Source organism: Zingiber officinale, chromosome 5A, assembly GCF_018446385.1.
Source record: "Zingiber officinale cultivar Zhangliang chromosome 5A, Zo_v1.1, whole genome shotgun sequence".
Lineage (NCBI taxonomy): Eukaryota > Viridiplantae > Streptophyta > Magnoliopsida > Zingiberales > Zingiberaceae > Zingiber > Zingiber officinale.
This window is the reverse complement of record NC_055994.1, coordinates 30,845,956-30,859,656: the sequence shown is the minus strand read 5'-3', so window position 1 is coordinate 30,859,656 and position 13,701 is coordinate 30,845,956.

The following is a 13,701-nucleotide window of genomic DNA, read 5'->3' as shown; positions in this document are numbered from 1 at the left end:
TTTAGGCTGATAGAACCCAGACTGAGGCTGATAATAATAACTTTCACTCCTACCTCCAAAATGCTGATAATATGGATCCATGGTCAAATAGATTTCCTGTTCTTACACTAACAACTAGCAAATAAAATCAGAAGACTCAAGAACATATAAAATCAAACTCATGGATATATGAAAATGAAAGCAATCAAAACAACAAAATTTTTAAGTTTTTAAAATAAAGAACAATCCTAAGATTATCAAACATCGTTTTCCCCAGCAACGACGCCAAAATTTGAAAAGCCGAGATATTGAGTGTCACGAATGGACTTATCAAATTAACAAATGATATTCACTGAACCCCTTAACTACACAATGATGTTGTAATAACGAGTCCATGATCGATCTCTCGAGAAACTAACGGTAGGATGTAATCTAAGATTGTATGTTATTCCTATTTTTGGGGTTTTTAATATGGAATTGGGGGTTTGAACTTTGACTCGAAACTTAATAAATGAAAAGCAAGCAATAAGAAACTTATCTAATGCATAAATGAAATCTACCTAGGTGTCAACAATCAAACCATAACACATTGTCACTCTACATTGTGATTAAATCATTAACACACTTAAACTAAAAATGAAATAACAAGACACATTTAAAATCTAACCTAAAGCATTGAATAAAATAGAGAATTAAATGACAAGTCCAATTTAAATCTGATCTAAAGCATAACTTAACCCTAGCTAAAAACTCAACCTCTTAACAATTAACTAAGCATCTAACAAGACTAAATTGCATTAAAGAAATTACTACTAAACATGAATTAAACTTCAACTAGTTTAAGTAATGCTAAACTACTTGCTAAAACATAACAAGCATTAAAATAAATCTGTGCCAATCTACAAAACAGTAATAAAAGGAAATAAAATGGTAAACCGTTCCATTCTCACAATCATCTAAACAAGCTTCACACTTTTGCCGTCGCACAAGAAGTCGGAGACGAGAACACCTAACTCCGGTCCTCAATGGAGAATCTCTACGGCGTATCAGTTCCAGGATTGCTCAGCATCACCGACGGAACGCCTCTGGCAAGCTAGAAACAACCCTAAGCCCATAAATGGCCAAAAATCTAGAAATCTGCTAATCAGGAACTCTAAATCGGGATAAAAGTTGCGGATTGCGAACGATCGTTGAATGAAGCTCAGGAACACTGGAGGAACACCGCCAAATGTCGCTGATGAAAGGAGAAGCACAGATTTGAGGGAACGCCCAAGAAATATGTGGAAACAGAGTGTCGTTGAAAGCAGGATTTTGCCGAAGGGAACGCCCGCCAATGGCTCCAGATGATCGGGATGAAGCTGCCGTGAAGCTCTGCACTGATGATGTAGCTTGAGAGGTTGATCGGAGAAGGGAAACGGGGTCGAAATTGTCAGAGATGCTCGCAGGATGCAAACAAGTGCGGAGGAGATCGACAAGGAAGCTACTGTAGCTTCTGGGTTTAAATCATATCTGAGATCTGAATGGATGGCTGTGATTGATTTGGACTTGATCAACGGTGAAAAGTTACCTAAAATCCGATCCGAGGGTGTTGATCTTGATCAAGGCTCTAGATCTACTCTCCCTTAGGTCGGATGGGCCAGATCTTCAATGAATGGTTCAGATCTGTCCAATCTTTGATGAACGGTCCATAATGCTCCGTAGCTTGATCTTCTCGTTTAAACTCCTATTTGAGCACAACTTCGGTTCGAGTAGATCCAAATCCAAGATCCTTTGATGCCTACAGAATAAGAATCAAATATTAGCATCAAATAACACAAAAATAAAATAATTTATAATTAAGTCCAAGAATACATACAATGCACGAAATATGATGCAAATATAGGTTTTATCTATGAACATAACATCAAACCATGCATGTATGAATCAAAATAATATAGTAAAATCACGGTTATCACTGGCCATCACGAAAGATAAGCTGGAGGCCTCCCGAGCGGCCTTGAAAACTTATCAAGATGCTGAGCCTAGTCGTTTCGAGGCTATGAAGAAAAACTACATCCGCTCGGACATTTTCAATGACAAGGTCGCCGACCGGGCACTTCGCCTATTCGACCTAGCGATCGAAGGGACATTCGGCCAACCCCAGGCAAGCGGCTATATCTCTGTTGCCTTATCGAGTAAGGTCATCAGTCGGGACCAGCTAACCAAATCGCTGCCCGATGATACCTATGATTACCTTGAGTGAGGTTGAGAGTTCCGCCTTTGTAAAATTTTGAAGTTTCAATGAATGCTTGTCCGTTCGGCTAAGCTTTCTCTTCTTCTAGTATTTGTTTTTTCAACTCATCTTTTGAATATTGCATAAACTCATGGCCTCGTGACTCCTCTGATCAGCAACGTCTAGTCTATCTAGCTGATTGATTCATTTTGTTTTTAGAGTTTCTCATTATGATTCTGCAACATTCCGATTGGTGACAGAAGTATTTTGAAGAATAGTCCCGAATGGTCACTGTATTTTATAGTCAGTCGTTCATCATTCTTGAGCTATAAGATCATCACTTGACCACTTATTAAGATGAGGGTTTAACGTCACCGCTCGATCATTAATGTAGACTAGGATTTAAGGTTGTCGCTCGGCCGTTGATGTAAACTAGGGCTTAAGGTCGCCACTCGACCGTTGATGTAAACCAGGGTTTAAGGTCACTGCTCGACCGTTGATGTAGACCAGGTTTAAGGTCACCACTCGACCGTTGGGAAAGACGAGGGTTTAAGGTTGTCGCTCGACCGTTGATGTAGACGAGGGTTTAAAGTCGTCGCTCAACCATTGGGGAAGACGAGGGTTTAAGGTCGCCGCTCGACCGCTGGGGAAGACTAGGGTTTAAAGGCATCGCTCGACCGTTGATGTAGACCAGGGTTTAAGGTCGCCGCTTGACTATTGATGTAGACTAGGGTTTAAGGTCACCACTCGACCCTTGATAAAGACTAGGGTTTAAGGTCACCACTCAACCTTTGATGAAGACTAGGGTTTAAGGTCGCCGCTCGACCGTTGATGAAGATGAGGGTTTAAGGTCGCCGCTCAACCGTTGATGTAGAAGAGGGTTTAATGTCGTCGCTCGAGCATTGATATAGACGAGGATTTAAGGTTGTCACTCGACCATTGATGTAGACGAGAATTTAAGGTCGCCACTCGACCGTTGATGTAGACGAGGATTTAAGGTCGTTGCTCAACCGTTGGGGAAGACGCGTCTCAAGAGTGTCATTCTTCGCTTTTATTCATGTTTGCCTTGCATTCAGGAAACATACAAAAATACATGTATTCACTCGCGCACCTCTCATCCGGCCCTATAGGGTTGGAGAAGATTCACGCTCTATGGCCTCTCGAGCTGGCTTCCCCCCTTATCCTCCAAGTAGTAGGCACCTAAGCGGAGCTTTTACACGACCTTGAAAGGTCCCGCCCATGGGGCTTCAAGCTTGGTGATATCATCGACCGACTTCACCTTCTTCCACACGAGATCGCCAACTTGGAAGGACCTCGGGATCACCCTCAGATTGTAGTTCTACTTCATCCGTTGTCGGTACATCGTTAGCCGAACAGCTGCTTTAGCCCGCATTTCGTCCACCAAGTCGAGCTCCATGAGCCTCTGTTTAGCGTTTCCTTCATCGCAGTACTGCACCCAATCAGATTCTACTCCGACCTCCACGGGGATGACTACTTTGCTTCCCTATACCAAGTGGAAGGGTGTTACATCGGTCCCCTCCTTCGGGGTCGTGCGAAGGTCCCACAACACATTGGGGAGCTCGTCGACCCAACTACCTTCGGTATGGTCGAGCTGAGTGCGTAGAACTTTGAGGATCTCCCGATTAGCGACTTCGGCTTCTCTGTTGCCCTGGGGGTAGGCCACAGAGGTGAAGGTCTGTTGGATGTCATAGCCCTCGCACCCTCTCTGAGCCCCTGACCAGCGAATTGTCTCCCATTGTTTGATACGAGCCGACGTGGGATCCGAACCGGCATATGATGTTCTGCCTAACGAACTTAATGACCATATGCTCGGTTATTCTTGCAAGTGGTTCAGCTTCCACCCACTTCGAGTAGTAGTCCACAGTGACGAGCATAAATCTTCGTTGACCTATCGCCATAGGGAATGGCCCGACGATATTCATGCCCCATTGGCCGAACGGGCAAGATACTGTCGGCGCCTTCATTTCCTCGGTCGATCAGTGCAGAAGGTTGTGATACTTTTGGCAGGACAAGCATGTGGCCACCATGAGCGACATCTTCTTAGAGGGTCGGCAAAAAATACCCGGCTAGGAGTATCTTCCAAGCTAACGCATGGTCGCCCAGATGACCTCTGCAGGAACCTTGGTGCACCTCCCGCAGAATGTATTCAACATCTTCCAATCCGACGCATTTGAGTAGGGGCCTGGAGAAGACTCTCTTATAAAGCTAGTCCCCGACCAAAGTGAACCGTCCGACCCTCTTCTTCAGCAAGTGAGCTTCTTCCTGGTCTGCAGGGATAACTCCCAACCGTAGAAACTCTATCAGAGTCATCCTCCAGTCGTTCGAGAAGGGCATTCCTTCCATTCGGTCAATATGTGCCATGAGCGAGACCTGTTCGATCGGCTACCCTATGATGATCAGTGATAATGAACTGGATAAATTTGCTAACTCATCTACCACCTGATTCTCTGATTTGGGGATCTTTTGTATAATGACCTCTTGAAAGTTGGTATTCAGCTTTTCGAAGGCTTCCGCATAGAGCCTGAGTCGGGCATTGCTTATCTCGAATGTCCTGGATGGCTGCTGAGCGGTCAACTGAGAGTCCAAGTGGATGAGGACTTTAACGGCTCCCACATGCCAGGCTGCCTGTAGGTCGGCTATCAATGCTTCATACTCAGCTTCATTATTGGTGACGCGGTAGTCAAGCCGAACGAAAAGTTGCATCCAGTCTTCCCATGGTGAGAGGAGCAATATGCCGATTTCGCTACCTTGCCGAGTGGGTGAGCCATCAACATATATCTTCCACGTTACCTTCGGTTCGACATTTTGGACCTCTATGACGAAATATGCCAAGGCCTGAATCTTGATTGCCGCTCGGGGTTGATATTATATGTCGAATTCACTCAGCTCGGTCGTCCACTTGATCAGTCTTCCTGATGCCATGGGGTTGAGAATGACCCATCCTAAGGAGATGTTAGTCAGCACGATGATTGAGTGTGCGAGGAAATATGGAGGAAGCCTCCGAGCAGCGAGACTTTGCATCCTTCAATATATAGCTTAAAAAGTATACATGTCGTTGCTCTTGGCGTTCTACCTAACTAGAGCCAACCCAACCACATATTCGTTGGATGATAAATAGATCCAGAGCGGCTCACCATCAATTAGCTTGGCTAATATAGGCAAGGAGTTAAGATATTCCTTAAGCTTTTCCAATGCCCGATCGCACTTGGCGTCCCACTGAAATTTTGTAGCTCGGCAAAGCACTTTGAAGAATGGTAGGCTCCAATCAGACGACTTGGATATGAATCTGGACAATGTCGTGATCCGAACGGTCAGCCGTTGAGCTTCCTTTAAGCTCCGAGGTGGAGGCATGTCTTGTAACGCTTTGACTTTGCTTGGATTGACTTCAATGCCCCGCTCAGTGATGATGTAACCCAGGAAGTGACCACTCTTCACGCCAAACAGACACTTGCTCAGATTTAGCTTTATTCCATAAGCCCTCAATGTTCGGCAGGTCTCCTTAATATTTACGCACAAGACAGTAGCTCGGAGGAATTTTATTAATATGTTGTCAACATATATCTCCATATTACGACTGATCTGCCGTTAGAACACCTTGTTCATCAGCCTCTGGTAAATGGCTCCAGCATTCTTGAGTCTGAATGGAATGATGGTGTAGCAATACATCCCATCGGTCGTAATGAAGTTGACCTTCTCCTGGTCTTCTCGAGCGAGCGACGCTTGGTGATACCCTTGGTATGCGTCGAGCATGCAGATCAGCTCATAACCCATCGTTGAGTCCACCATCTTGTCTATCCTGGGTAACAGATAGAAGTCTTTTGGGCACGCCTTATTCAAATCGCATAAGTCGATGCAGACCCGCCATTTATTGCCCGACTTTGAGACTAACATGACATTGGCTAGTCAGCTTAGGAATTGAACTTTCCTAATATGGTCGGCCACCAGCAACTTCTCTATCTCCGCCCGGATGATCAAATTTTGCTCCGCACTGAAGTCCCTCTTTCTTTGCTTCACCAGCCGAGCGTCTGATCAGACATGAAGCTCATGTTGAGCCACACTCAAGGAGATACCAGGAAGCTCATGTGTCGACCATGCGAACACATCATGATTTTGTCTAAGGCAGGTGACCAACTCTGCCTTCTTCTCCACCTCCAGGCCGGCAACGATAAAAGTGGTTGCTTCCGTTTGATTGGGTGAATCTAAACCTCTCCTTTTCTTCATACACCAATGTAGGGGGGTTTCAGTGATTGCGTTTACCTCCAAGTGCGGATTCTTCCAGGTGTTTCTCACTTCGTACTTGACCATCTTGACATAGCATCGCCGAGTGGTCAGCTGATCGCCTTTGACTTCTCCCACCCGGTCGTCCATCGGAAACTTGATCTTTTGGCAGTATGTAGATACCATCGTTGAGAATTTGTCGAGGGTCGGTCTGCCTAAGATGACGTTGTAGGCCGACAGTGCATCCACCACGATGAAGTTTGTGGTCCTAGTTCTCCTCAGTGGCTCTTCCCCGAGCGAGATGGCTAGTCGGGTTTGTCCGAGCAGCATTACTCCATTGCCTGTGAAATCGTAAAGAGGGGTCATCATGGGCAGCAACTCATTTCGATCGATTTGTAATTGATCGAACGCCCTCTTGAAGATGATGTTCACTGAACTCCCTATATCAACAAAAGTTTGGTGAATAGTATAATTAGCAATTACCGCCCGGATGATCAACTCGTCGTCGTGAGGGATCTCCACTCCCTCCAAATTGTTGGGGTCAAAGCTGATCTCGGGCCCTTCTACCTTCTCCCTGCTACATCCCACGGCGTGGATTTTCAGTCGTCGAGCATACAACTTTCTGGCTCTGTTGGAGTCGCCGCCAGTCGGCCCACCAGCAATCATGTTTATTTCTTCTCGGGCGGCATTGCTTCTGTTTTCTTCTTCCCGAGTGGAGGGTTTATTTTGCTCAACCGGGACTCGGGAGGGATCAGCGTTATCCCTCCTCTGGTGCTGATGGTGCCGCTCGGGCGCCCTTCTTTCATCCTCTCATCGCCCAGTAGATCATTGTCTATGTCGCCGATCGAGAGTTGGAGATCGGCGGTGGTATCCTCTCGGAGCTGGTCGGCTGTCGATCGGAGTCAGATCATAGCAGTCGCGCGTGTTGTGCGTCGTCGACTGGTAAAAGGAGTAGAACATTGGTGTCCATACCTTGCCTCCTGTCATCTTCTGCCGACTGGAGGCCACATGCTGCACGGCATGTGTCCTGGCCTCCTGGTGTGGCTGCGCTCCCTCCGCTCTGGACCCTTTGGGCGGTTGGTGGTTGCTCGACTGTTGCCGCTCGGGCGTCGGCACGGGCTCAACCATCGTTTTCTTCTTCGTCGCTGCCTGGGCTTCTTTCATATTTATGCATTCATTAGCCTTCCTAAGCATGTGGTCAAAGTCCCTGGGAGGCTTCCTGATGAGCGACCTGAAGAATTCTCCTTCGACGAGCCCTTGAGTGAAGGTGTTCATCATCGTCTCGAATGAGACCGAGGGAGTATCCATGGCTACTTGGTTAAAGCGCCTGATGTATGCTCAGAGCGCTTCCTTGGGCCCCTATTTTAGGGTAAAGAGGTTGACACTTGTCTTCTGATAGCATCGGTTGCTGGTAAAATGGTGCTGGAATGTAACTCGGAAGTCCTTGAAGCTGCATATGGATCCGTCCGGCAATCTTTGGAACCAGCGCTGCGCCGAGCTGGAGAGGGTAGTGAGGAAGACTTGGCACTTCACCCCATCCGTGTACTGGTGCAACGTGGTCGCGTTATCAAACTTATCCAGATGATCATCTGGATCAGTCATTCCATTGTATTCCCTGATTGCCAATGGGGTATAGTGCTTGGGTAGAGGGTCACACAAGATTACCTGAGAGAACTGCAGATTGATCCGCTCGGGCGAAGTGTGACTTTTAGGCGTCTTTCCTTTTCACGCATCCCGAATGTAAGCGTCATCCGAGGATGACCTCCTTTCCTGATTCGCCTGAGCTATTTCTGAGGGGGTTTGGAACAAAGTGCGATGAAATGGGATGGGTGTGGGCGGTGCTTCCTGCGTGCTAGTCGGACCTCTATTCTGCTCCTATATGGAAACTAGTTCCGGTCAGTCTTCCAATCCCGCTCGCCCTCCTGCTACCGACGTCGCTGGTTGTTGTACTAGCCGATCGACTAGTGCCTGCTGTTGTTGCTGCTCGAACATCTTCGCCGCTCGGGCTTACACGAGCATGTCGAGCTCCTCTTTAGTGAGCGTCATGGTGGTGAGTCGTCCAGCATCCTCCATCTTCTCAACTCGGATACAGGTTAAGTTCCCACAGACGGCGCCAAATATGATACTGTCCGGAAGTCCATGAGATGGAAAGTTGGGGATGTGGCGCTCTCGCTGACCGCCTGTAGAGTCCACCCTGACCTGCAACATAGATTACATCAGTGTCGAGCCAAGGAAGAGGTCTCCGACGTTGGCCCTTCGACGCTCAAGTTAGTCACCTGCGATGATGTAGAAGGCGGAGCAACAAGAATGAATAGTAGCCCGAGTAGTGTTTGTTGCGTACCTCTGCTGATGCTTGGACCCTCCTTTATATAGAGCTCCTATAGCATGTGTGCACACTCCCCAAGGTGAGCACGCTTCCCAAAGTTTCCCCTGAAAAAATTTGTTAGTAAAATGTCCCTGACATAGTACCTTAATAGAGCGAGCATATCTCTGAAGTGACAGTGGAAGTGTTCGTCGTACAATCTTCTGGTTGTCCATGTTCGGTGTCAGCGGTACTAACTCCCAAAAGGATGTCGATGGATAACAGGGGAAGTATGCTGATAGGCCGAACGGGTTGGTCACTCGGCCGGAACTTCGCTGCTCCTGTGTCCCGTCTGCTCGGCCAAAACTTCGCTACTACTATGCATGTGTCCATTCGACCGTAACTCCACTGTTTTGTGTCTCGTTCGGTCGGCCGAAGCTCCCCTGTGCCAATACCGAGTCCTATCGCAAGGTCGAGCGGGGTAGCTGCTCGGCCTGGCTTCTGCACATCGTCTCCTCTTCCGCCCGACGTCCACTACTCCCTTGAGCGTCGGTCATTTGACACTTCCTCATGTCAAAGGCGGGATCGGATCGGAACATTCTCCCCCTGGGATTAGACCGGAACCTTCTCCCCCCGGTCGGGGCATGATCGCCCGACCGGCCGATGATATTTGAGCGTTGACCTTATCGCTCGACCGACCGATGATATATGAGCGTTGACAGCCTTGACTTTGACATCTACCGTGACAACTATCCTCCGCGGGTGTAGTGTCTGAAACCACTTATTTAATTAAGGATATTTATTGGATTAAATTATAATTTAATTAGAATTCGAATATATTTAATTAAGAAGATTTATTAGATTAATTACAATTTAATAAGATTTCAAATTTATTTAATTAAGGTTATTTATTGGATTAATTATATTTAATTAGGATTTAGATTTATTTTATTAAGTTAAATATATAGATTTAGTTAGATTTAATTAATTAGTTAGCTTATATTTATGGAATTTAATTTGATCAATTTTATTAAGAAAATTATTGGATATAAATATTTATTTTATGCCATATAAAATTTTATAGTCATATATAATAATATTAAATATATAATTAAATAAAAATAAGAAAAAAAATATAATATATATATATATATAATTATATAAAATTTTATATGCATGCTAAGTTGTCAATATAATTCAATATCAAATTGACGACTCAGCATGCATATAAAATTTTATATAATTATGGATATATGTTTCTATTTTAGATTTAGTATTAAGTTTTATAAAAATATTATAAATGACTTAGCATTTATAAATTTTATATTCGTGGATATATATAGAATTATATAATCATATATATAGGTTTCTATTTTAGACTTAGTATTAAGTTTAATAAAAATAATATAAATGACTTAGCATTTATAAATCTATAACTTATGAATTTTATATATGTGGATATATATGGAATTATATAATTATGGATATAGGTTTCTATTTCGACTTAGCATTAAGTTTTATAAAAATAATATATGGGACTTGGCATTTATAAAATCTATCTAGTATTAAATAAATGTATACGAACTTACTGAAGGCGCTGAAATTTCATTCTGTTTCAATTTCCCTGTACAAAAATTGTACAAGAACAGAACTTTTCCTAGCAACCCGCATATTCGATCAATCATGTGTTTGATCAATCAAGCAAGTTCTTGAATGATCAAAACACACCTTGATCGAAGTACAAGATCGCTGGCCTCTTGTGTTGGTATTCCAAAAAATGATACAAAGAAAACTAACTAATTATGCAGCGAAATTAAGAACTAGTTGTACATTTTCTTTGTAGCCAAAGACCTCTTGATCTTCTGTCATATTCCTCTCCTCTTCTTGGACGTTATGTGGGTGACGATCTACCAAGACAACACCACCCTCCTCTTCTCGGTTTCCAAACCACCGGCTACAAAAGGAGGCTCTAGAATGGAGCACCTTCTCTTCTTCTTCCTTCTCCTCTTCTTCCTCTTCCTCAAGCCGCCGCCCACCAAGGAAGAGGAGGGGGGAGCCGGCCCTAGTTGTGGAGGAGGAGGGGCGTTGACCCTTGTTGTGGAGGAGGAGGGGCGTTGACCACAAGGAAGAGATGTGGTCGACCCTAGGTGGAGATGTGGTCGATGTTAGGACCAAAAGTAGCTAGAGGGGGGGTGAATAGCTCGTCGCGTTCGCTCGGTGCTTGGCGTTGCTCAGCGTTGATTGTTTCTTCAAGAATATACAGCGAAAAATACAGAAACAAATACAACCACGCTAACACTAGGATTTTACTTGGTATCCACCTCCAAAGGAGGTGACTAATCCAAGGATCCACACCACGCACGCACCCTCCACTATGAAACATTCCTTTTCGGTAACTACCGAGGGCGGAGAAGCCCTACAAGACTCTCGGTACAAGAAGAAGGAAAGGGAAACAAAATACAAGCACAAAGATTACAATGAATGCAGAAAACCCTAACCCTAGCTTCTCTTCTTGCCTTTGATCCGCCTCTTGACTCGGAGAGCTTCCAAGAACCTTCAAGAACTGGCGATCAGAGCTTTGAGAGCTTTGTGGAGATGCTGGCGAGAGATCCGGAGTGAAACCGTGAAGAGATGCCGAAGGAAATGAGCGCTGCGGCCTTTATCGACGCCAACGGTCGGATCCGATCGATTCGAATGTTCCCAATCGATCGGGAGGCTTTGGATCGATCCACGGATCGATCCGGCGCTTATCGCAAGCGGCCGCGTCCCAATCGATCCAGCGATCGATTGGAACATCTGATCGATCACGGATCGATCGAGCTCTCCGCTTAGGAGAAGCTCGGATCGATCGCGATCGATCCGACTCTGGATCGATCCAGCGATCGATCCAACTTGGTTTTGCCCAAAACCAAGTTCCAAGCCTCTCAAACCAACATCGGTCAACCTTGACTGTTGGTACATCATGCCTAGCATCCGGTCACTCCTTTGACTGCTAGGACTTCCCACCAAGTGTCGGTCAATCCCTTTGACCCACTTAGACTTTCTATTCATGCCAAGTATCGGTCACTCCCTTGACCTACTTGGACTTCCCACACCGGATGTCCGATCATCCTTGATCCATCTGGATTTTCCTGCCCGGCTTCACTCACGGGACTTTCACCTAGCTTCACTCACTAGGGTTTCCATCCGCCTAGCTTCACTCACTGGGCTTTTCCCGGCTTCACTCACGGGACTTTCACCTAGCTTCACTCACTAGGGTTTTCCTTCCGCCTGGCTTCACTCACTGCCCGGCTTCACTCACGGGACTTTCACCTAGCTTCACTCACTAGGGTTTTCCTTCCCGGCTTCATTCACGGGACTTTCACCTAGCTTCACTCACTAGGGTTTTCACCTGGTTTCACTCACCAGGACTTTCACCTAGCTTCACTCACTAGGACTTTCACCTAGTTTCACTCACTAGGATTTTCCTTCTGCCTGGCTTCACTCACCAGGACTTTCACCTAGCTTCACTCACTAGGGTTTTCACCTGGTTTCACTCACCAGGACTTCCCTGTCAAGTATCCGGTCAACCTTGACCTACTTGACTCTTCTTCAATCAATTTCTTATTGTCAAACATCTAAACTCAAAGCAAGACTCAGCTTGGTCACCCAGGTCAACCTTGACCTGAGGGATGTTGCACCAACAATCTCCCCCTTTTTGATGTTTGACAATACCACAATAACACTTACAATACCACATGTAAGTTAGGCTAATCCTATAGCCTCAATCTTCATGCCACTAGGTAATGAACATATAAATTAAGCTCTTCATTCTCCCCCTACGAGGGCACACTCCCTCTAGGTAATGAAAGCCTAACTTATACCCATTCATAGGTCCTTTCATTCTCCCCCTATTGGCACACATCAACCCATCTTTGGGCACACATCAACCCATGCCCCAATTTTGGGTACACATCAACAAATCCATTTGTTGAAAACTCTCCCCCTGAAGAGTTGCTCATCGTTGTTCACAACATCACTCATTGTGATCAACACGATAATGAAGGTCCCATACCCTTCATTTATCCTTAACTTCTCCCTCAATGTAGACAAATACCCAACCTCGAGCATTATCTAACCACTTGAGTTCCCACTTGAAATAATGAGGATATCCACTCCCCATTTCAAGTTCAAAAGCTCATACATGAGCATTTTCTTTAAAGAAGGTTAACCACCTTCCAAGGTTCATGAAAAGTAATTTTTCATGTCTTTAAAGAGTCCCTCCCCCTAAAGACATGGTGGTGACTTCTGTCATTGCACCAACAATGACTTGGAATCCCTAAACCTTTAGGAAACCCAAATTTAGAAGTTCTGAGGTTCAAATACTCAAAATTTGAAACAAACCTCAACCTAAACTTCAATGAAGCCTTCCTTAACCAATCCATCCTTGTTTTCACATGAAAACACCCTTTGTATGTATACAAATGTATTTTAGGGGTTTGGAATGGTTACCTAGACTCAAAGAGGTTCAAAGATGCTGAAATGCCTTCCCAGCCAAAATCAGCAACTTGGATCGATTGGAGTTGGGTTCCAATCGATTGAACCTTTCCGAATCGATCCACGATCGATTCGGACTCTGAATCGATCAGTGATCGATCCAGCTTCTGTTCGCGGGAGACTTGCCTTCTAAATCGATCCACGGATCGATTCGGGCACTCAATCGATCAATGGATCGATCAGTCTCGATAGTTGCTGAAATTCCATTTCATCAGAAACCCCTAGAAAATTCTACAAAAATCCAAAAATCATGAAATTTCGTGTAGACAATATTTAGGGCATACTTAATCATGGAAAAATAGCTTTCTATGAAAATACATCATATTTTCAAAGATTGACACAAACTTGAAAACTTGCAAAAATTTTAGTGTTTTCTTCAAGTTTGTGTCTAACTATTCAATGGTGATTACTATCAAAAGATAGCCTTCACCAA